Here is a 24682-nt window from a genome sequence, read left to right as displayed (position 1 = left end):
GCAACTCCTCGTCAGTATAGTGGACAGTATCTCCGCCTGTCACGCGGAAGACCGGGGTTCGATTCCCCGACGGGGAGGTCTAATTCTTTACTGCTGCCCAAAGACCCATTCAAAAGTTATTGCTCCAGCTACAAGTGACACAAAGAGTTGGCCAGGGCCCCGGGAGACATTTTTGAGCAAAAGAATTGCGTTGGCCGGGAATCAAACCCGGGTCAACTGCTTGGAAGGCAGCTATGCTCACCACTATACCACCAACGCAGGCATTTTGCTTGTTTGCTGAACGCCACCTTAGGCGGTCAATGCTCCCAACACATTTTCAGCGACTGTGTGCAGAGGAACTGAAACTCTGTCTGTTTGGACTCGCAACTGAAAAAAATGCATTAACCTATGGACTCTACCTACCAATCTCTTCATTGAAAAACAAGCTCTCAAATTCAGTGACATTCCACAATTTATACAGACACTTCATATTTATTTATATAATAGATGTTCTGTTGGCTTCTTTGAAGCGATATGACTCATGAGGCCGTACCTGCAAATGGGAAGGATGTTTGCAGCGAGCAGCAGTTGCGCTGATCGGGTGCGACGCCAGCCTTCTGCAACTCCTCGTTAGTATAGTGGACAGTATCTCCGCCTGTCACGCGGAAGACCGGGGTCCGATTCCCCGACGGGGAGGTCTAGTCCTTTACTGCTGCCCAAAGACCCATTCAAAAGTTATTGCTCCATTTACAAGTGACACAAAGAGCTGGCCAGGGGCCCCGGGCGACAGTTTTGAGCAAAAGAATTGCGTTGGCCGGGAATCGAACCCGGGTCAACTGCTTGGAAGGCAGCTATGCTCACCACTATACCACCAACGAAGACATTTTGCTTGTTTGCTGAACGCCACCTTACGCGGTCAATGCTCCCAACACATTATTAGTGACTGTGTGCAGAGGAACTGAAACTCTGTCTGTTTGGACCAGCAACTGAAAAAAATGCATTAACCTATGGACCTGACCTACCAATCTCTTCATTGAAAAACAAGCTCTCTAATTCAGTGACATTCCTCAATTTATACAGACACTTTATATTTAATTATATTTTACATGTTCTGTTGGCTTCTCTTTGCTTCTGTGAAGCGATATGACTCATGAGGCCGTACCTGCAAATGGGAAGGATGTTTGCGGCGAGCAGCAGTTGCGCTGATCGGGTGCGACGCCAGCCTTCCGCAACTCCTCGTCAGTATAGAGGACAGTATCTCCGCCTGTCACGCGGAAGACCGGGGTTCGATTCCCCGACGGGGAGGTCTAATTCTTTACTGCTGCCCAAAGACCCATTCAAAAGTTATTGCTCCAGCTACAAGTGACACAAAGAGTTGGCCAGGGCCCCGGGAGACATTTTTGAGCAAAAGAATTGCGTTGGCCGGGAATCAAACCCGGGTAAACTGCTTGGAAGGCAGCTATGCTCACCACTATACCACCAACGCAGGCATTTTGCTTGTTTGCTGAACGCCACCTTAGGCGGTCAATGCTCCCAACACATTTTCAGCGACTGTGTGCAGAGGAACTGAAACTCTGTCTGTTTGGACTCGCAACTGAAAAAAATGCATTAACCTATGGACTCTACCTACCAATTTCTTCATTGAAAAATAAGCTCTCTAATTCAGTGACATTCCACAATTTATACAGACACTTCATATTTATTTATATAATAGATGTTCTGTTGGCTTCTTTGAAGCGATATGACTCATGAGGCCGTACCTGCAAATAGGAAGGATGTTTGCGGCGAGCAGCAGTTGCGCTGATCGGGTGCGACGCCAGCCTTCTGCAACTCCTCGTTAGTATAGTGGACAGTATCTCCGCCTGTCACGCGTTAGACCGGGGTTCGATTCCCCGACGGGGAGGTCTAGTCCTTTACTGCTGCCCAAAGACCCATTCAAAAGTTATTGCTCCATTTACAAGTGACACAAAGAGCTGGCCAGGGGCCCCGGGCGACAGTTTTGAGCAAAAAAATTGCGTTGGCCGGGAATCGAACCCGGGTCAACTGCTTGGAAGGCAGCTATGCTCACCACTATACCACCAACGAAGACATTTTGCTTGTTTGCTGAACATCACCTTACGCGGTCAATGCTCCCAACACATTATCAGTGACTGTGTGCAGAGGAACTGAAACTCTGTCTGTTTGGACCAGCAACTGAAAAAAATGCATTAACCTATGGACCTGACCTACAAATCTCTTCATTGAAAAACAAGCTCTCTAATTCAGTGACATTCCTCAATTTATACAGACACTTTATATTTAATTATATATTACATGTTCTGTTGGCTTCTCTTTGCTTCTGTGAAGCGATATGACTCATGAGGCCGTACCTGCAAATGGGAAGCCTGTTTGCGGCGAGCAGCAGTTGCGCTGATCGGGTGCGACGCCAGCCTTCCGCAACTCCTCGTTAGTATAGTGGACAGTATCTCCGCCTGTCACGCGTAAGACCGGGGTTCGATTCCCCGACGGGGAGGTCTAATTCTTTACTGCTGCCCAAAGACCCATTCAAAAGTTATTGCTCCATTTACAAGTGACACAAAGAGCTGGACAGGGGCCCCGGGCGACAGTTTTGAGCAAAAGAATTGCGTTGGCCAGGAATCGAACCCGGGTCAACTGCTTGGAAGGCAGCTATGCTCACCACTATACCACCATCGCAGGCATTTTGCTTGTTTGCTGAACGCCACCTTAGGCGGTCAATGCTCCCAAAACATTTTCAGCGACTGTGTGCAGAGGAACTGAAACTCTGTCTGTTTGGACTCGCAACTGAAAAAAATGCATTAACCTATGGACTCTACCTACCAATCTCTTCATTGAAAAACAAGCTCTCTAATTCAGTGACATTCCACAATTTATACAGACACTTCATATTTATTTATATAATAGATGTTCTGTTGGCTTCTTTGAAGCGATATGACTCATGAGGCCGTACCTGCAAATAGGAAGGATGTTTGCGGCGAGCAGCAGTTGAACTGATCGGGTGCGACGCCAGCCTTCTGCAACTCCTCGTGAGTATAGTGGACAGTATCTCCGCCTGTCACGCGTTAGACCGGGGTTCGATTCCCCGACGGGGAGGTCTAGTCCTTTACTGCTGCCCAAAGACCCATTCAAAAGTTATTGCTCCATTTACAAGTGACACAAAGAGCTGGCCAGGGGCCCCGGGCGACAGTTTTGAGCAAAAAAATTGCGTTGGCCGGGAATCGAACCCGGGTCAACTGCTTGGAAGGCAGCTATGCTCACCACTATACCACCAACGAAGACATTTTGCTTGTTTGCTGAACGCCACCTTACGCGGTCAATGCTCCCAACACATTATCAGTGACTGTGTGCAGAGGAACTGAAACTCTGTCTGTTTGGACCAGCAACTGAAAAAAATGCATTTTTGGATTTATGCATTTATGGACCTGACCTACCAATCTCTTCATTGAAAAACAAGCTCTCTAATTCAGTGACATTCCTCAATTTATACAGACACTTTATATTTAATTATATTTTACATGTTCTGTTGGCTTCTCTTTGCTTCTGTGAAGCGATATGACTCATGAGGCCGTACCTGCAAATGGGAAGCCTGTTTGCGGCGAGCAGCAGTTGCGCTGATCGGGTGCGACGCCAGCCTTCCGCAACTCCTCGTCAGTATAGAGGACAGTATCTCCGCCTGTCACGCGGAAGACCGGGGTTCGATTCCCCGACGGGGAGGTCTAATTCTTTACTGCTGCCCAAAGACCCATTCAAAAGTTATTGCTCCAGCTACAAGTGACACAAAGAGTTGGCCAGGGCCCCGGGAGACATTTTTGAGCAAAAGAATTGCGTTGGCCGGGAATCAAACCCGGGTCAACTGCTTGGAAGGCAGCTATGCTCACCACTATACCACCAACGCAGGCATTTTGCTTGTTTGCTGAACGCCACCTTAGGCGGTCAATGCTCCCAACACATTTTCAGCGACTGTGTGCAGAGGAACTGAAACTCTGTCTGTTTGGACTCGCAACTGAAAAAAATGCATTAACCTATGGACTCTACCTACCAATCTCTTCATTGAAAAACAAGCTCTCAAATTCAGTGACATTCCACAATTTATACAGACACTTCATATTTATTTATATAATAGATGTTCTGTTGGCTTCTTTGAAGCGATATGACTCATGAGGCCGTACCTGCAAATGGGAAGGATGTTTGCAGCGAGCAGCAGTTGCGCTGATCGGGTGCGACGCCAGCCTTCTGCAACTCCTCGTTAGTATAGTGGACAGTATCTCCGCCTGTCACGCGGAAGACCGGGGTTCGATTCCCCGACGGGGAGGTCTAGTCCTTTACTGCTGCCCAAAGACCCATTCAAAAGTTATTGCTCCATTTACAAGTGACACAAAGAGCTGGCCAGGGGCCCCGGGCGACAGTTTTGAGCAAAAGAATTGCGTTGGCCGGGAATCGAACCCGGGTCAACTGCTTGGAAGGCAGCTATGCTCACCACTATACCACCAACGAAGACATTTTGCTTGTTTGCTGAACGCCACCTTACGCGGTCAATGCTCCCAACACATTATCAGTGACTGTGTGCAGAGGAACTGAAACTCTGTCTGTTTGGACCAGCAACTGAAAAAAATGCATTAACCTATGGACCTGACCTACCAATCTCTTCATTGAAAAACAAGCTCTCTAATTCAGTGACATTCCTCAATTTATACAGACACTTTATATTTAATTATATTTTACATGTTCTGTTGGCTTCTCTTTGCTTCTGTGAAGCGATATGACTCATGAGGCCGTACCTGCAAATGGGAAGCCTGTTTGCGGCGAGCAGCAGTTGCGCTGATCGGGTGCGACGCCAGCCTTCCGCAACTCCTCGTCAGTATAGTGGACAGTATCTCCGCCTGTCACGCGTAAGACCGGGGTTCGATTCCCCGACGGGGAGGTCTAATTCTTTACTGCTGCCCAAAGACCCATTCAAAAGTTATTGCTCCAGCTACAAGTGACACAAAGAGTTGGCCAGGGCCCCGGGAGACATTTTTGAGCAAAAGAATTGCGTTGGCCGGGAATCAAACCCGGGTCAACTGCTTGGAAGGCAGCTATGCTCACCACTATACCACCAACGCAGGCATTTTGCTTGTTTGCTGAACGCCACCTTAGGCGGTCAATGCTCCCAACACATTTTCAGCGACTGTGTGCAGAGGAACTGAAACTCTGTCTGTTTGGACTCGCAACTGAAAAAAATGCATTAACCTATGGACTCTACCTACCAATCTCTTCATTGAAAAACAAGCTCTCAAATTCAGTGACATTCCACAATTTATACAGACACTTCATATTTATTTATATAATAGATGTTCTGTTGGCTTCTTTGAAGCGATATGACTCATGAGGCCGTACCTGCAAATGGGAAGGATGTTTGCAGCGAGCAGCAGTTGCGCTGATCGGGTGCGACGCCAGCCTTCTGCAACTCCTCGTTAGTATAGTGGACAGTATCTCCGCCTGTCACGCGGAAGACCGGGGTTCGATTCCCCGACGGGGAGGTCTAGTCCTTTACTGCTGCCCAAAGACCCATTCAAAAGTTATTGCTCCATTTACAAGTGACACAAAGAGCTGGCCAGGGGCCCCGGGCGACAGTTTTGAGCAAAAGAATTGCGTTGGCCGGGAATCGAACCCGGGTCAACTGCTTGGAAGGCAGCTATGCTCACCACTATACCACCAACGAAGACATTTTGCTTGTTTGCTGAACGCCACCTTACGCGGTCAATGCTCCCAACACATTATCAGTGACTGTGTGCAGAGGAACTGAAACTCTGTCTGTTTGGACCAGCAACTGAAAAAAATGCATTAACCTATGGACCTGACCTACCAATCTCTTCATTGAAAAACAAGCTCTCTAATTCAGTGACATTCCTCAATTTATACAGACACTTTATATTTAATTATATTTTACATGTTCTGTTGGCTTCTCTTTGCTTCTGTGAAGCGATATGACTCATGAGGCCGTACCTGCAAATGGGAAGGATGTTTGCGGCGAGCAGCAGTTGCGCTGATCGGGTGCGACGCCAGCCTTCCGCAACTCCTCGTTAGTATAGTGGACAGTATCTCCGCCTGTCACGCGGAAGACCGGGGTTCGATTCCCCGACGGGGAGGTCTAATTCTTTACTGCTGCCCAAAGACCCATTCAAAAGTTATTGCTCCAGCTACAAGTTACACAAAGAGTTGGCCAGGGCCCCGGGAGACATTTTTGAGCAAAAGAATTGCGTTGGCCGGGAATCGAACCCGGGTCAACTGCTTGGAAGGCAGCTATGCTCACCACTATACCACCAACGCAGGCATTTTGCTTGTTTGCTGAACGCCACCTTAGGCGGTCAATGCTCCCAACACATTTTCAGCGACTGTGTGCAGAGGAACTGAAACTCTGTCTGTTTGGACCAGCAACTGAAATAAATGCATTAACCTATGGACTCTACCTACCAATCTCTTCATTGAAAAACAAGCTCTCTAATTCAGTGACATTCCACAATTTATACAGACACTTCATATTTATTTATATAATAGATGTTCTGTTGGCTTCTTTGAAGCGATATGACTCATGAGGCCGTACCTGCAAATGGGAAGGATGTTTGCGGCGAGCAGCAGTTGCGCTGATCGGGTGCGACGCCAGCCTTCTGCAACTCCTCGTTAGTATAGTGGACAGTATCTCCGCCTGTCACGCGGAAGACCGGGGTTCGATTCCCCGACGGGGAGGTCTAGTCCTTTACTGCTGCCCAAAGACCCATTCAAAAGTTATTGCTCCAGCTACAAGTGACACAAAGAGTTGGCCAGGGCCCCGGGAGACATTTTTGAGCAAAAGAATTGCGTTGGCCGGGAATCGAACCCGGGTCAACTGCTTGGAAGGCAGCTATGCTTACCACTATACCACCAACGCAGGCATTTTGCTTGTTTGCTGAACGCCACCTTAGGCGGTCAATGCTCCCAACACATTTTCAGCAACTGTGTGCAGAGGAACTGAAACTCTGTCTGTTTGGACTCGCAACTGAAAAAAATGCATTAACCTATGGACTCTACCTACCAATCTCTTCATTGAAAAACAATCTCTCTAATTCAGTGACATTCCACAATTTATACAGACACTTCATATTTATTTATATAATAGATGTTCTGTTGGCTTCTTTGAAGCGATATGACTCATGAGGCCGTACCTGCAAATGGGAAGGATGCTTGCGGCGAGCAGCAGTTGCGCTGATCGGGTGCGACGCCAGCCTTCTGCAACTCCTCGTTAGTATAGTGGACAGTATCTCCGCCTGTCACGCGGAAGACCGGGGTTCGATTCCCCGACGGGGAGGTCTAGTCCTTTACTGCTGCCCAAAGACCCATTCAAAAGTTATTGCTCCATTTACAAGTGACACAAAGAGCTGGCCAGGGGCCCCGGGCGACAGTTTTGAGCAAAAGAATTGCGTTGGTCTGAATCGAACCCAGGTCAACTTCTTGGAAGGCAGCTATGCTCACCACTATACCACCAACGCAGGCATTTTGCTTGTTTGCTGAACGCCACCTTACGCGGCCAATGCTCCCAACACATTATCAGTGACTGTGTGCAGAGGAACTGAAACTCTGTCTGTTTGGACTCGCAACTGAAAAAAATGCATTAACCTATGGACTCTACCTACCAATCTCTTCATTGAAAAACAAGCTCTCTAATTCAGTGACATTCCACAATTTATACAGACACTTCATATTTATTTATATAATAGATGTTCTGTTGGCTTCTTTGAAGCGATATGACTCATGAGGCCGTACCTGCAAATGGGAAGCCTGTTTGCGGCGAGCAGCAGTTGCGCTGATCGGGTGCGAGGCCAGCCTTCTGCAACTCCTCGTTAGTATAGTGGACAGTATCTCTGCCTGTCACGCGAAAGACCGGGGTTCGATTCCCCGACGGGGAGGTCTAGTCCTTTACTGCTGCCCAAAGACCCATTCAAAAGTTATTGCTCCATTTACAAGTGACACAAAGAGCTGGCCAGGGGCCCCGGGCAACAGTTTTGAGCAAAAGAATTGCGTTGGTCGGGAATCGAACCCGGGTCAACTTCTTGGAAGGCAGCTATGCTCACCACTATACCACCAACGCAGGCATTTTGCTTGTTTGCTCAACGCCACCTTACGCGGTCAATGCTCCCAACACATTATCAGTGACTGTGTGCAGAGGAACTGAAACTCTGTCTGTTTGGACTCGCAACTGAAAAAAATGCATTAACCTATGGACTCTACCTACCAATCTCTTCATTGAAAAACAAGCTCTCTAATTCAGTGACATTCCTCAATTTATACAGACACTTTATATTTAATTATATATTACATGTTCTGTTGGCTTCTCTTTGCTTCTGTGAAGCGATATGACTCATGAGGCCGTACCTGCAAATGGGAAGGATGTTTGCGGCGAGCAGCAGTTGCGCTGATCGGGTGCGACGCCAGCCTTCCGCAACTCCTCGTTAGTATAGTGGACAGTATCTCCGCCTGTCACGCGGAAGACCGGGGTTCGATTCCCCGACGGGGAGGTCTAATTCTTTACTGCTGCCCAAAGACCCATTCAAAAGTTATTGCTCCAGCTACAAGTTACACAAAGAGTTGGCCAGGGCCCCGGGAGACATTTTTGAGCAAAAGAATTGCGTTGGCCGGGAATCGAACCCGGGTCAACTGCTTGGAAGGCAGCTATGCTCACCACTATACCACCAATGCAGGCATTTTGCTTGTTTGCTGAACGCCACCTTAGGCGGTCAATGCTCCCAACACATTTTCAGCGACTGTGTGCAGAGGAACTGAAACTCTGTCTGTTTGGACCAGCAACTGAAATAAATGCATTAACCTATGGACTCTACCTACCAATCTCTTCATTGAAAAACAAGCTCTCTAATTCAGTGACATTCCACAATTTATACAGACACTTCATATTTATTTATATAATAGATGTTCTGTTGGCTTCTTTGAAGCGATATGACTCATGAGGCCGTACCTGCAAATGGGAAGGATGCTTGCGGCGAGCAGCAGTTGCGCTGATCGGGTGCGACGCCAGCCTTCTGCAACTCCTCGTTAGTATAGTGGACAGTATCTCCGCCTGTCACGCGGAAGACCGGGGTTCGATTCCCCGACGGGGAGGTCTAGTCCTTTACTGCTGCCCAAAGACCCATTCAAAAGTTATTGCTCCATTTACAAGTGACACAAAGAGCTGGCCAGGGGCCCCGGGCGACAGTTTTGAGCAAAAGAATTGCGTTGGTCTGAATCGAACCCAGGTCAACTTCTTGGAAGGCAGCTATGCTCACCACTATACCACCAACGCAGGCATTTTGCTTGTTTGCTGAACGCCACCTTACGCGGCCAATGCTCCCAACACATTATCAGTGACTGTGTGCAGAGGAACTGAAACTCTGTCTGTTTGGACTCGCAACTGAAAAAAATGCATTAACCTATGGACTCTACCTACCAATCTCTTCATTGAAAAACAAGCTCTCTAATTCAGTGACATTCCACAATTTATACAGACACTTCATATTTATTTATATAATAGATGTTCTGTTGGCTTCTTTGAAGCGATATGACTCATGAGGCCGTACCTGCAAATGGGAAGCCTGTTTGCGGCGAGCAGCAGTTGCGCTGATCGGGTGCGAGGCCAGCCTTCTGCAACTCCTCGTTAGTATAGTGGACAGTATCTCCGCCTGTCACGCGGAAGACCGGGGTTCGATTCCCCGACGGGGAGGTCTAGTCCTTTACTGCTGCCCAAAGACCCATTCAAAAGTTATTGCTCCATTTACAAGTGACACAAAGAGCTGGCCAGGGGCCCCGGGCAACAGTTTTGAGCAAAAGAATTGCGTTGGTCGGGAATCGAACCCGGGTCAACTTCTTGGAAGGCAGCTATGCTCACCACTATACCACCAACGCAGGCATTTTGCTTGTTTGCTCAACGCCACCTTACGCGGTCAATGCTCCCAACACATTATCAGTGACTGTGTGCAGAGGAACTGAAACTCTGTCTGTTTGGACTCGCAACTGAAAAAAATGCATTAACCTATGGACTCTACCTACCAATCTCTTCATTGAAAAACAAGCTCTCTAATTCAGTGACATTCCTCAATTTATACAGACACTTTATATTTAATTATATATTACATGTTCTGTTGGCTTCTCTTTGCTTCTGTGAAGCGATATGACTCATGAGGCCGTACCTGCAAATGGGAAGCCTGTTTGCGGCGAGCAGCAGTTGCGCTGATCGGGTGCGACGCCAGCCTTCCGTAACTCCTCGTTAGTATAGTGGACAGTATCTCCGCCTGTCACGCGGAAGACCGGGGTTCGATTCCCCGACGGGGAGGTCTAATTCTTTACTGCTGCCCAAAGACCCATTCAAAAGTTATTGCTCCAGCTACAAGTTACACAAAGAGTTGGCCAGGGCCCCGGGAGACATTTTTGAGCAAAAGAATTGCGTTGGCCGGGAATCGAACCCCGGTCAACTGCTTGGAAGGCAGCTATGCTCACCACTATACCACCAACGCAGGCATTTTGCTTGTTTGCTGAACGCCACCTTAGGCGGTCAATGCTCCCAACACATTTTCAGCGACTGTGTGCAGAGGAACTGAAACTCTGTCTGTTTGGACTCGCAACTGAAAAAAATGCATTAACCTATGGACTCTACCTACCAATCTCTTCATTGAAAAACAAGCTCTCTAATTCAGTGACATTCCACAATTTATACAGACACTTCATATTTATTTATATAATAGATGTTCTGTTGGCTTCTTTGAAGCGATATGACTCATGAGGCCGTACCTGCAAATGGGAAGCCTGTTTGCGGCGAGCAGCAGTTGCGCTGATCGGGTGCGACGCCAGCCTTCCGCAACTCCTCGTCAGTATAGTGGACAGTATCTCCGCCTGTCACGCGGAAGACCGGGGTTCGATTCCCCGACGGGGAGGTCTAATTCTTTACTGCTGCCCAAAGACCCATTCAAAAGTTATTGCTCCAGCTACAAGTGACACAAAGAGTTGGCCAGGGCCCCGGGAGACATTTTTGAGCAAAAGAATTGCTTTGGCCGGGAATCAAACCCGGGTCAACTGCTTGGAAGGCAGCTATGCTCACCACTATACCACCAACGCAGGCATTTTGCTTGTTTGCTGAACGCCACCTTAGGCGGTCAATGCTCCCAACACATTTTCACCGACTGTGTGCAGAGGAACTGAAACTCTGTCTGTTTGGACTCGCAACTGAAAAAAATGCATTAACCTATGGACTCTACCTACCAATCTCTTCATTGAAAAACAAGCTCTCTAATTCAGTGACATTCCACAATTTATACAGACACTTCATATTTATTTATATAATAGATGTTCTGTTGGCTTCTTTGAAGCGATATGACTCATGAGGCCGTACCTGCAAATGGGAAGGATGTTTGCAGCGAGCAGCAGTTGCGCTGATCGGGTGCGACGCCAGCCTTCTGCAACTCCTCGTTAGTATAGTGGACAGTATCTCCGCCTGTCACGCGGAAGACCGGGGTTCGATTCCCCGACGGGGAGGTCTAGTCCTTTACTGCTGCCCAAAGACCCATTCAAAAGTTATTGCTCCATTTAAAAGTGACACAAAGAGCTGGCCAGGGGCCCCGGGCGACAGTTTTGAGCAAAAGAATTGCGTTGGCCGGGAATCGAACCCGGGTCAACTGCTTGGAAGGCAGCTATGCTCACCACTATACCACCAACGAAGACATTTTGCTTGTTTGCTGAACGCCACCTTACGCGGTCAATGCTCCCAACACATTATCAGTGACTGTGTGCAGAGGAACTGAAACTCTGTCTGTTTGGACCAGCAACTGAAAAAAATGCATTAACCTATGGACCTGACCTACCAATCTCTTCATTGAAAAACAAGCTCTCTAATTCAGTGACATTCCTCAATTTATACAGACACTTTATATTTAATTATATTTTACATGTTCTGTTGGCTTCTCTTTGCTTCTGTGAAGCGATATGACTCATGAGGCCGTACCTGCAAATGGGAAGGATGTTTGCGGCGAGCAGCAGTTGCGCTGATCGGGTGCGACGCCAGCCTTCCGCAACTCCTCGTTAGTATAGTGGACAGTATCTCCGCCTGTCACGCGTAAGACCGGGGTTCGATTCCCCGACGGGGAGGTCTAATTCTTTACTGCTGCCCAAAGACCCATTCAAAAGTTATTGCTCCAGCTACAAGTTACACAAAGAGTTGGCCAGGGCCCCGGGAGACATTTTTGAGCAAAAGAATTGCGTTGGCCGGGAATCGAACCCAGGTCAACTGCTTGGAAGGCAGCTATGCTCACCACTATACCACCAACGCAGGCATTTTGCTTGTTTGCTGAACGCCACCTTAGGCGGTCAATGCTCCCAACACATTTTCAGCGACTGTGTGCAGAGGAACTGAAACTCTGTCTGTTTGGACCAGCAACTGAAATAAATGCATTAACCTATGGACTCTACCTACCAATCTCTTCATTGAAAAACAAGTCCTCTAATTCAGTGACATTCCACAATTTATACAGACACTTCATATTTATTTATATAATAGATGTTCTGTTGGCTTCTTTGAAGCGATATGACTCATGAGGCCGTACCTGCAAATGGGAAGGATGTTTGCGGCGAGCAGCAGTTGGGCTGATCGGGTGCGACGCCAGCCTTCTGCAACTCCTCGTTAGTATAGTGGACAGTATCTCCGCCTGTCACGCGGAAGACCGGGGTTCGATTCCCCGACGGGTAGGTCTAGTCCTTTACTGCTGCCCAAAGACCCATTCAAAAGTTATTGCTCCAGCTACAAGTGACACAAAGAGTTGGCCAGGGCCCCGGGAGACATTTTTGAGCAAAAGAATTGCGTTGGCCGGGAATCGAACCCGGGTCAACTGCTTGGAAGGCAGCTATGCTTACCACTATACCACCAACGCAGGCATTTTGCTTGTTTGCTGAACGCCACCTTAGGCGGTCAATGCTCCCAACACATTTTCAGCAACTGTGTGCAGAGGAACTGAAACTCTGTCTGTTTGGACTCGCAACTGAAAAAAATGCATTAACCTATGGACTCTACCTACCAATCTCTTCATTGAAAAACAATCTCTCTAATTCAGTGACATTCCACAATTTATACAGACACTTCATATTTATTTATATAATAGATGTTCTGTTGGCTTCTTTGAAGCGATATGACTCATGAGGCCGTACCTGCAAATGGGAAGGATGCTTGCGGCGAGCAGCAGTTGCGCTGATCGGGTGCGACGCCAGCCTTCTGCAACTCCTCGTTAGTATAGTGGACAGTATCTCCGCCTGTCACGCGGAAGACCGGGGTTCGATTCCCCGACGGGGAGGTCTAGTCCTTTACTGCTGCCCAAAGACCCATTCAAAAGTTATTGCTCCATTTACAAGTGACACAAAGAGCTGGCCAGGGGCCCCGGGCGACAGTTTTGAGCAAAAGAATTGCGTTGGTCGGAATCGAACCCAGGTCAACTTCTTGGAAGGCAGCTATGCTCACCACTATACCACCAACGCAGGCATTTTGCTTGTTTGCTGAACGCCACCTTACGCGGCCAATGCTCCCAACACATTATCAGTGACTGTGTGCAGAGGAACTGAAACTCTGTCTGTTTGGACTCGCAACTGAAAAAAATGCATTAACCTATGGACTCTACCTACCAATCTCTTCATTGAAAAACAAGCTCTCTAATTCAGTGACATTCCACAATTTATACAGACACTTCATATTTATTTATATAATAGATGTTCTGTTGGCTTCTTTGAAGCGATATGACTCATGAGGCCGTACCTGCAAATGGGAAGCCTGTTTGCGGCGAGCAGCAGTTGCGCTGATCGGGTGCGAGGCCAGCCTTCTGCAACTCCTCGTTAGTATAGTGGACAGTATCTCTGCCTGTCACGCGGAAGACCGGGGTTCGATTCCCCGACGGGGAGGTCTAGTCCTTTACTGCTGCCCAAAGACCCATTCAAAAGTTATTGCTCCATTTACAAGTGACACAAAGAGCTGGCCAGGGGCCCCGGGCAACAGTTTTGAGCAAAAGAATTGCGTTGGTCGGGAATCGAACCCGGGTCAACTTCTTGGAAGGCAGCTATGCTCACCACTATACCACCAACGCAGGCATTTTGCTTGTTTGCTGAACGCCACCTTAGGCGGTCAATGCTCCCAACACATTTTCAGCGACTGTGTGCAGAGGAACTGAAACTCTGTCTGTTTGGACTCGCAACTGAAAAAAATGCATTAACCTATGGACTCTACCTACCAATCTCTTCATTGAAAAACAAGCTCTCTAATTCAGTGACATTCCACAATTTATACAGACACTTCATATTTATTTATATAATAGATGTTCTGTTGGCTTCTTTGAAGCGATATGACTCATGAGGCCGTACCTGCAAATGGGAAGGATGTTTGCGGCGAGCAGCAGTTGCGCTGATCGGGTGCGACGCCAGCCTTCTGCAACTCCTCGTTAGTATAGTGGACAGTATCTCCGCCTGTCACGCGGAAGACCGGGGTTCGATTCCCCGACGGGGAGGTCTAGTCCTTTACTGCTGCCCAAAGACCCATTCAAAAGTTATTGCTCCAGCTACAAGTGACACAAAGAGTTGGCCAGGGCCCCGGGAGACATTTTTGAGCAAAAGAATTGCGTTGGCCGGGAATCGAACCCGGGTCAACTGCTTGGAAGGCAGCTATGCTTACCACTATACCACCAACGCAGGCATTTTGCTTGTTTGCTGAACGCCACCTTAGGCGGTCAATGCTCCCAACACATTTTCACCGACTGTGTGCAGAGGAACTGAAACTCTGTCTGTTTGGACTCGCAACTGAAAAAAATGCATTAACCTATGGACTCTACCTACCAATCTCTTCATTGAAAAACAAGCTCTCTAATTCAGTGACATTCCACAATTTATACAGACACTTCATATTTATTTATATAATAGATGTTCTGTTGGCTTCTTTGAAGCGATATGACTCATGAGGCCGTACCTGCAAATGGGAAGGATGCTTGCGGCGAGCAGCAGTTGCGCTGATCGGGTGCGACGCCAGCCTTCTGCAACTCCTCGTTAGTATAGTGGACAGTATCTCCGCCTGTCACGCGGAAGACCGGGGTTCGATTCCCCGACGGGGAGGTCTAGTCCTTTACTGCTGCCCAAAGACCCATTCAAAAGTTATTGCTCCATTTACAAGTGACACAAAGAGCTGGCCAGGGGCCCCGGGCGACAGTTTTGAGCAAAAGAATTGCGTTGGTCGGAATCGAACCCGGGTCAACTTCTTGGAAGGCAGCTATGCTCACCACTATACCACCAACGCAGGCATTTTGCTTGTTTGCTGAACGCCACCTTACGCGGCCAATGCTCCCAACACATTATCAGTGACTGTGTGCAGAGGAACTGAAACTCTGTCTGTTTGGACTCGCAACTGAAAAAAATGCATTAACCTATGGACTCTACCTACCAATCTCTTCATTGAAAAACAAGCTCTCTAATTCAGTGACATTCCACAATTTATACAGACACTTCATATTTATTTATATAATAGATGTTCTGTTGGCTTCTTTGAAGCGATATGACTCATGAGGCCGTACCTGCAAATGGGAAGCCTGTTTGCGGCGAGCAGCAGTTGCGCTGATCGGGTGCGAGGCCAGCCTTCTGCAACTCCTCGTTAGTATAGTGGACAGTATCTCCGCCTGTCACGCGGAAGACCGGGGTTCGATTCCCCGACGGGGAGATCTAGTCCTTTACTGCTGCCCAAAGACCCATTCAAAAGTTATTGCTCCATTTACAAGTGACACAAAGAGCTGGCCAGGGGCCCCGGGCGACAGTTTTGAGCAAAAGAATTGCGTTGGTCGGGAATCGAACCCGGGTCAACTTCTTGGAAGGCAGCTATGCTCACCACTATACCACCAACGCAGGCATTTTGCTTGTTTGCTCAACGCCACCTTACGCGGTCAATGCTCCCAACACATTATCAGTGACTGTGTGCAGAGGAACTGAAACTCTGTCTGTTTGGACTCGCAACTGAAAAAAATGCATTAACCTATGGACTCTACCTACCAATCTCTTCATTGAAAAACAAGCTCTCTAATTCAGTGACATTCCTCAATTTATACAGACACTTTATATTTAATTATATATTACATGTTCTGTTGGCTTCTCTTTGCTTCTGTGAAGCGATATGACTCATGAGGCCGTACCTGCAAATGGGAAGCCTGTTTGCGGCGAGCAGCAGTTGCGTTGATCGGGTGCGACGCCAGCCTTCTGTAACTCCTCGTTAGTATAGTGGACAGTATCTCCGCCTGTCACGCGGAAGACCGGGGTTCGATTCCCCGACGGGGAGGTCTAATTCTTTACTGCTGCCCAAAGACCCATTCAAAAGTTATTGATCCAGCTACAAGTTACACAAAGAGTTGGCCAGGGCCCCGGGAGACATTTTTGAGCAAAAGAATTGCGTTGGCCGGGAATCGAACCCGGGTCAACTGCTTGGAAGGCAGCTATGCTCACCACTATACCACCAACGCAGGCATTTTGCTTGTTTGCTGAACGCCACCTTAGGCGGTCAATGCTCCCAACACATTTTCAGCGACTGTGTCCAGAGGAACTGAAACTCTGTCTGTTTGGACTCGCAATTGAAAAAAATGCATTAACCTATGGACTCTACCTACCAATCTCTTCATTGAAAAACAAGCTCTCTAATTCAGTGACATTCCACAATTTATACAGACACTTCATATTTATTTATATAATAGATGTTCTGTTGGCTTCTTTGAAGCGATATGACTCATGAGGCCGTACCTGCAAATGGGAAGGATGTTTGCGGCGAGCAGCAGTTGCGCTGATCGGGTGCGACGCCAACCTTCTGCAACTCCTCGTTAGTATAATTGACAGTATCTCTGCCTGTCACGCGGAAGACCGGGGTTCGATTCCCCGACGGGGAGGTCTAGTCCTTTACTGCTGCCCAAAGACCCATTCAAAAGTTATTGCTCCATTTATAAGTGACACAAAGAGCTGGCCAGGGGCCCCGGGCGACAGTTTTGAGCAAAAGAATTGCGTTGGCCGGGAATCGAACCCGGGTCAACTGCTTGGAAGGCAGCTATGCTCACCATTATACCACCAACGCAGGCATTTTGCTTGTTTGCTGAACGCCAGCTTACGCGGTCAATGCTCCCAACACATTATCAGTGACTGTGTGCAGAGGAACTGAAACTCTGTCTGTTTGGACCAGCAACTGAAAAAAATGCATTAACCTATGGACCTGACCTACAAATCTCTTCATTGAAAAACAAGCTCTCTAATTCAGTGACATTCCTCAATTTATACAGACACTTTATATTTAATTATATATTACATGTTCTGTTGGCTTCTCTTTGCTTCTGTGAAGCGATATGACTCATGAGGCCGTACCTGCAAATGGGAAGCCTGTTTGCGGCGAGCAGCAGTTGCGCTGATCGGGTGCGACGCCAGCTTTCCGCAACTCCTCGTTAGTATAGTGGACAGTATCTCCGCCTGTCACGCGGAAGACCGGGGTTCGATTCCCCGACGGGGAGGTCTAATTCTTTACTGCTGCCCAAAGACCCATTCAAAAGTTATTGCTCCAGCTACAAGTTACACAAAGAGTTGGCCAGGGCCCCGGGAGACATTTTTGAGCAAAAGAATTGCGTTGGCCGGGAATCGAACCCGGGTCAACTGCTTGGAAGGCAGCTATGCTCCCCACTATACCACCAACGTAGGCATTTTGCTTGTTTGCTGAACGCCACCTTAGGCGGTCAATGCTCCCAACACATTTTCAGCGACTGTGTGCAGAGGAACTGAAACTCTGTCTGTTTGGACTCGCAACTGAAAAAAATGCATTAACCTATGGACTCTACCTACCAATCTCTTCATTGAAAAACAAGCTCTCTAATTCAGTGACATTCCACAATTTATACAGACACTTCATATTTATTTATATAATAGATGTTCTGTTGGCTTCTTTGAAGCGATATGACTCATGAGGTCGTACCTGCAAATGGGAAGGATGTTTGCGACGAGCAGCAATTGCGCTGATCAGGTGCGACGCCAGCCTTCTGCAACTCCTCGTTAGTATAGTGGACAGTATCTCCGCCTGTCACGCGGAAGACCGGGGTTCGATTCCCCGACGGGGAGGTCTAGTCCTTTACTGCTGCCCAAAGACCCATTCAAAAGTTATTGCTCCAGCTACAAGTGACACAAAGAGTTGGCCAGGGTCCCGGGAGACATTTTTGAGCAAAAGAATTGCGTTGGCCGGGAATCGAACCCGGGTCAACTGCTTGGAAGGCAGCTATGCTCACCACTATACCACCAACGCAGGCATTTTGCTTGTTTTCTGAACGCCACCTTAGGCGGTCAATGCTCCCAACACATTTTCAGCGACTGTGTGCAGAGGAACTGAAACTCTGTCTGTTTGGACTCGCAACTGAAAAAAATGCATTAACCTATGGACTCTACCTACCAATCTCTTCATTGAAAAACAAGCTCTCTAATTCAGTGACATTCCACAATTTATACAGACACTTCATATTTATTTATATAATAGATGTTCTGTTGGCTTCTTTGAAGCGATATGACTCATGAGGCCGTACCTGCAAATGGGAAGTATGTTTGCGGCGAGCAGCAGTTGCGCTGATCGGGTGCGACGCCAGCCTTCTGCAACTCCTCGTTAGTTTAGTGGACAGTATCTCCGCCTGTCACGCGGAAGACCGGGGTTCGATTCCCCGACGGGGAGGTCTAGTCCTTTACTGCTGCCCAAAGACCCATTCAAAAGTTATTGCTCCATTTACAAGTGACACAAAGAGCTGGCCAGGGGCCCCGGGCGACAGTTTTGAGCAAAAGAATTGTGTTGGCCGGGAATCAAACCCGGATCAACTGCTTGGAAGGCAGCTATGCTCACCACTATACCACCAACGCAGGCATTTTGCTTGTTTGCTGAACGCCACCTTAGGCGGTCAATGCTCCCAACACATTATCAGCGACTGTGTGCAGAGGAACTGAAACTCTGTCTGTTTGTACTCGCAACTGAAAAAAATGCATTAACCTATGGACTCTACCTACCAATCTCTTCATTGAAAAACAAGCTCTCTAATTCAGTGACATTCCACAATTTATACAGACACTTCATATTTATTTATATAATAGATGTTCTGTTGGCTTCTTTGAAGCGATATGACTCATGAGGCCGTACCTGCAAATGGGAAGCCTGTTTGCGACGAGCAGCAGTTGCGCTGATCGGGTGCGACGCCTCCTTCCGCAACTCCTCGTTAGTATAGTGGACAGTATCTCCCCCTGTCACGCGGAAGACCGGGGTTCGATTCCCCGACGGGGAGGTCTAATTCTTTACTGCTGCCCAAAGACCCATTCAAAAGTTATTGCTCCAGCTACAAGTGACACAAAGAGCTGGCCAGGGTCCCGGGAGACATTTTTGAGCAAAAGAATTGCGTTGGCCAGGAATCGAACCCGGGTCAACTGCTTGGAAGGCAGCTATGCTCACCACTATACCACCAACGCAGGCATTTTGCTTGTTTGCTGAACGCCACCTTACGCGGTCAATGCTCCCAACACATTATCAGTGACTGTGTGCAGAGGAACTGAAACTCTGTCTGTTTGGACCAGCAACTGAAAAAAATGCATTAACCTATGGACTCTACCTACCAATCTCTTCATTGAAAAACAAGCTCCCTAATTCAGTGACATTCCTCAATTTATACAGACACTTTATATTTATTTATATAATAGATGTTCTGTTGGCTTCTTTGAAGCGATATGACTCATGAGGCCGTACCTGCAAATGGGAAGGATGTTTGCGGCGAGCAGCAGTTGCGCTGATCGGGTGCGACGCCAGGCTTCTGCAACTCCTCGTTAGTATAGTGGACAGTATCTCCGCCTGTCACGCGGAAGACCGGGGTTCGATTCCCCGACGGGGAGGTCTAGTCCTTTACTGCTGCCCAAAGACCCATTCAAAAGTTATTGCTCCATTTACAAGTGACACAAAGAGCTGGCCAGGGGCCCCGGGCGACAGTTTTGAGCAAAAGAATTGCGTTGGTCGGGAATCGAACCCGGGTCAACTGCTTGGAAGGCAGCTATGCTCACCACTATACCACCAACGCAGGCATTTTGCTTGTTTGCTGAACGCCACCTTAGGCGGTCAATGCTCCCAACACATTTTCAGCGACTGTGTGCAGAGGAACTGAAACTCTGTCTGTTTGGACTCGCAACTGAAAAAAATGCATTAACCTATGGACTCTACCTACCAATCTCTTCATTGAAAAACAAGCTCTCTAATTCAGTGACATTCCACAATTTATACAGACACTTCATATTTATTTATATAATAGATGTTCTGTTGGCTTCTTTGAAGCGATATGACTCATGAGGCCGTACCTGCAAATGGGAAGCCTGTTTGCGACGAGCAGCAGTTGCGCTGATCGGGTGCGACGCCTCCTTCCGCAACTCCTCGTTAGTATAGTGGACAGTATCTCCGCCTGTCACGCGGAAGACCGGGGTTCGATTCCCCGACGGGGAGGTCTAATTCTTTACTGCTGCCCAAAGACCCATTCAAAAGTTATTGCTCCAGCTACAAGTGACACAAAGAGCTGGCCAGGGTCCCGGGAGACATTTTTGAGCAAAAGAATTGCGTTGGCCGGGAATCGAACCCGGGTCAACTGCTTGGAAGGCAGCTATGCTCACCACTATACCACCAACGCAGGCATTTTGCTTGTTTGCTGAACGCCACCTTACGCGGTCAATGCTCCCAACACATTATCAGTGACTGTGTGCAGAGGAACTGAAACTCTGTCTGTTTGGACCAGCAACTGAAAAAAATGCATTAACCTATGGACCTGACCTACCAATCTCTTCATTGAAAAACAAGCTCTCTAATTCAGTGACATTCCTCAATTTATACAGACACTTTATATTTAATTATATTTTACATGTTCTGTTGGCTTCTCTTTGCTTCTGTGAAGCGATATGACTCATGAGGCCGTACCTGCAAATGGGAAGGATGTTTGCGGCGAGCAGCAGTTGCGCTGATCGGGTGCGACGCCAGCCTTCTGCAACTCCTCGTTAGTATAGTGGACAGAATCTCCGCCTGTCACGCGGAAGACCGGGGTTCGATTCCCCGACGGGGAGGTCTAGTCCTTTACTGCTGCCCAAAGACCCATTCAAAAGTTATTGCTCCATTTACAAGTGACACAAAGAGCTGGCCAGGGGCCCCGGGCGACAGTTTTGAGCAAAAGAATTGCGTTGGCCGGGAATCGAACCCGGGTCAACTGCTTGGAAGGCAGCTATGCTCACCACTATACCACCAACGAAGACATTTTGCTTGTTTGCTGAACGCCACCTTACGCGGTCAATGCTCCCAACACATTATCAGTGACTGTGTGCAGAGGAACTGAAACTCTGTCTGTTTGGACCAGCAACTGAAAAAAATGCATTAACCTATGGACCTGACCTACCAATCTCTTCATTGAAAAACAAGCTCTCTAATTCAGTGACATTCCTCAATTTATACAGACACTTTATATTTAATTATATTTTACATGTTCTGTTGGCTTCTCTTTGCTTCTGTGAAGCGATATGACTCATGAGGCCGTACCTGCAAATGGGAAGGATGTTTGCGGCGAGCAGCAGTTGCGCTGATCGGGTGCGACGCCAGCCTTCCGCAACTCCTCGTTAGTATAGTGGACAGTATCTCCGCCTGTCACGCGGAAGACCGGGGTTCGATTCCCCGACGGGGAGGTCTAATTCTTTACTGCTGCCCAAAGACCCATTCAAAAGTTATTGCTCCAGCTACAAGTTACACAAAGAGTTGGCCAGGGCCCCGGGAGACATTTTTGAGCAAAAGAATTGCGTTGGCCGGGAATCGAACCCGGGTCAACTGCTTGGAAGGCAGCTATGCTCACCACTATACCACCAACGCAGGCATTTTGCTTGTTTGCTGAACGCCACCTTAGGCGGTCAATGCTCCCAACACATTTTCAGCGACTGTGTGCAGAGGAACTGAAACTCTGTCTGTTTGGACCAGCAACTGAAATAAATGCATTAACCTATGGACTCTACCTACCAATCTCTTCATTGAAAAACAAGCTCTCTAATTCAGTGACATTCCACAATTTATACAGACACTTCATATTTATTTATATAATAGATGTTCTGTTGGCTTCTTTGAAGCGATATGACTCATGAGGCCGTACCTGCAAATGGGAAGGATGTTTGCGGCGAGCAGCAGTTGCGCTGATCGGGTGCGACGCCAGCCTTCTGCAACTCCTCGTTAGTATAGTGGACAGTATCTCCGCCTGTCACGCGGAAGACCGGGGTTCGATTCCCCGACGGGGAGGTCTAGTCCTTTACTGCTGCCCAAAGACCCATTCAAAAGTTATTGCTCCAGCTACAAGTGACACAAAGAGTTGGCCAGGGCCCCGGGAGACATTTTTGAGCAAAAGAATTGCGTTGGCCGGGAATTGAACCCGGGTCAACTGCTTGGAAGGCAGCTATGCTTACCACTATACCACCAACGCAGGCATTTTGCTTGTTTGCTGAACGCCACCTTAGGCGGTCAATGCTCCCAACACATTTTCAGCAACTGTGTGCAGAGGAACTGAAACTCTGTCTGTTTGGACTCGCAACTGAAAAAAATGCATTAACCTATGGACTCTACCTACCAATCTCTTCATTGAAAAACAAGCTCTCTAATTCAGTGACATTCCACAATTTATACAGACACTTCATATTTATTTATATAATAGATGTTCTGTTGGCTTCTTTGAAGCGATATGACTCATGAGGCCGTACCTGCAAATGGGAAGGATGTTTGCGGTGAGCAGCAGTTGCGCTGATCGGGTGCGACGCCAGCCTTCTGCAACTCCTCGTTAGTATAGTGGACAGTATCTCCGCCTGTCACGCGGAAGACCGGGGTTCGATTCCCCGACGGGGAGGTCTAGTCCTTTACTGCTGCCCAAAGACCCATTCAAAAGTTATTGCTCCAGCTACAAGTGACACAAAGAGTTGGCCAGGGTCCCGGGAGACATTTTTGAGCAAAAGAATTGCGTTGGCCGGGAATCGAACCCGGGTCAACTGCTTGGAAGGCAGCTATGCTCACCACTATACCACCAACGCAGGCATTTTGCTTGTTTTCTGAACGCCACCTTAGGCGGTCAATGCTCCCAACACATTTTCAGCGACTGTGTGCAGAGGAACTGAAACTCTGTCTGTTTGGACTCGCAACTGAAAAAAATGCATTAACCTATGGACTCTACCTACCAATCTCTTCATTGAAAAACAAGCTCTCTAATTCAGTGACATTCCACAATTTATACAGACACTTCATATTTATTTATATAATAGATGTTCTGTTGGCTTCTTTGAAGCGATATGACTCATGAGGCCGTACCTGCAAATGGGAAGCCTGTTTGCGGCGAGCAGCAGTTGCGTTGATCGGGTGCGACGCCAGCCTTCTGTAACTCCTCGTTAGTATAGTGGACAGTATTTCCGCCTGTCACGCGGAAGACCGGGGTTCGATTCCCCGACGGGGAGGTCTAATTCTTTACTGCTGCCCAAAGACCCATTCAAAAGTTATTGATCCAGCTACAAGTTACACAAAGAGTTGGCCAGGGCCCCGGGAGACATTTTTGAGCAAAAGAATTGCGTTGGCCGGGAATCGAACCCGGGTCAACTGCTTGGAAGGCAGCTATGCTCACCACTATACCACCAACGCAGGCATTTTGCTTGTTTGCTGAACGCCACCTTAGGCGGTCAATGCTCCCAACACATTTTCAGCGACTGTGTCCAGAGGAACTGAAACTCTGTCTGTTTGGACTCGCAATTGAAAAAAATGCATTAACCTATGGACTCTACCTACCAATCTCTTCATTGAAAAACAAGCTCTCTAATTCAGTGACATTCCACAATTTATACAGACACTTCATATTTATTTATATAATAGATGTTCTGTTGGCTTCTTTGAAGCGATATGACTCATGAGGCCGTACCTGCAAATGGGAAGGATGTTTGCGGCGAGCAGCAGTTGCGCTGATAGGGTGCGACGCCAACCTTCTGCAACTCCTCGTTAGTATAGTGGACAGTATCTCTGCCTGTCACGCGGAAGACCGGGGTTCGATTCCCCGACGGGGAGGTCTAGTCCTTTACTGCTGCCCAAAGACCCATTCAAAAGTTATTGCTCCATTTACAAGTGACACAAAGAGCTGGCCAGGGGCCCCGGGCGACAGTTTTGAGCAAAAGAATTGCGTTGGCCGGGAATCGAACCCGGGTCAACTGCTTGGAAGGCAGCTATGCTCACCATTATACCACCAACGCAGGCATTTTGCTTGTTTGCTGAACGCCAGCTTACGCGGTCAATGCTCCCAACACATTATCAGTGACTGTGTGCAGAGGAACTGAAACTCTGTCTGTTTGGACCAGCAACTGAAAAAAATGCATTAACCTATGGACCTGACCTACCAATCTCTTCATTGAAAAACAAGCTCTCTAATTCAGTGACATTCCTCAATTTATACAGACACTTTATATTTAATTATATATTACATGTTCTGTTGGCTTCTCTTTGCTTCTGTGAAGCGATATGACTCATGAGGCCGTACCTGCAAATGGGAAGCCTGTTTGCGGCGAGCAGCAGTTGCGCTGATCGGGTGCGACGCCAGCTTTCCGCAACTCC

At 47.8% G+C, this 24682-nt stretch overlaps 11 non-coding genes across 11 annotated transcripts; 1 reads left to right on the top strand and 10 right to left on the bottom strand.

The window, feature by feature from the left end:
* Positions 1 to 6234: 6234 nt before the first annotated feature.
* trnag-ucc (transfer RNA glycine (anticodon UCC)) lies at positions 6235 to 6306 on the bottom strand. Its single transcript has one exon. It is a non-coding gene; the product is annotated as a tRNA-Gly (tRNA).
* A 526-nt stretch (positions 6307 to 6832) lies between these two features.
* trnag-ucc (transfer RNA glycine (anticodon UCC)) lies at positions 6833 to 6904 on the bottom strand. The gene has a single exon. It is a non-coding gene; the product is annotated as a tRNA-Gly (tRNA).
* Positions 6905 to 12845: 5941 nt separating this feature from the next.
* Positions 12846 to 12917, bottom strand: trnag-ucc (transfer RNA glycine (anticodon UCC)). Its single transcript has one exon. It is a non-coding gene; the product is annotated as a tRNA-Gly (tRNA).
* A 1723-nt stretch (positions 12918 to 14640) lies between these two features.
* On the bottom strand, positions 14641 to 14712 carry trnag-ucc (transfer RNA glycine (anticodon UCC)). Its single transcript has one exon. It is a non-coding gene; the product is annotated as a tRNA-Gly (tRNA).
* A 1733-nt stretch (positions 14713 to 16445) lies between these two features.
* On the bottom strand, positions 16446 to 16517 carry trnag-ucc (transfer RNA glycine (anticodon UCC)). The gene has a single exon. It is a non-coding gene; the product is annotated as a tRNA-Gly (tRNA).
* Positions 16518 to 18250: 1733 nt separating this feature from the next.
* Positions 18251 to 18322, bottom strand: trnag-ucc (transfer RNA glycine (anticodon UCC)). The gene has a single exon. It is a non-coding gene; the product is annotated as a tRNA-Gly (tRNA).
* A 2320-nt stretch (positions 18323 to 20642) lies between these two features.
* On the bottom strand, positions 20643 to 20714 carry trnag-ucc (transfer RNA glycine (anticodon UCC)). The gene has a single exon. It is a non-coding gene; the product is annotated as a tRNA-Gly (tRNA).
* A 1145-nt stretch (positions 20715 to 21859) lies between these two features.
* On the bottom strand, positions 21860 to 21931 carry trnag-ucc (transfer RNA glycine (anticodon UCC)). Its single transcript has one exon. It is a non-coding gene; the product is annotated as a tRNA-Gly (tRNA).
* A 1124-nt stretch (positions 21932 to 23055) lies between these two features.
* On the bottom strand, positions 23056 to 23127 carry trnag-ucc (transfer RNA glycine (anticodon UCC)). The gene has a single exon. It is a non-coding gene; the product is annotated as a tRNA-Gly (tRNA).
* Positions 23128 to 23472: 345 nt separating this feature from the next.
* trnad-guc (transfer RNA aspartic acid (anticodon GUC)) lies at positions 23473 to 23544 on the top strand. The gene has a single exon. It is a non-coding gene; the product is annotated as a tRNA-Asp (tRNA).
* A 109-nt stretch (positions 23545 to 23653) lies between these two features.
* On the bottom strand, positions 23654 to 23725 carry trnag-ucc (transfer RNA glycine (anticodon UCC)). Its single transcript has one exon. It is a non-coding gene; the product is annotated as a tRNA-Gly (tRNA).
* Positions 23726 to 24682: the final 957 nt, after the last annotated feature.

The sequence above is a fragment of the Pseudorasbora parva genome, chromosome 2 (genome assembly GCF_024679245.1).
Source record: "Pseudorasbora parva isolate DD20220531a chromosome 2, ASM2467924v1, whole genome shotgun sequence".
Classification (NCBI taxonomy): domain Eukaryota; kingdom Metazoa; phylum Chordata; class Actinopteri; order Cypriniformes; family Gobionidae; genus Pseudorasbora; species Pseudorasbora parva.
Note: the sequence above shows the minus strand (reverse complement) of the source record. Positions and strands in the feature narration are given on the sequence as shown.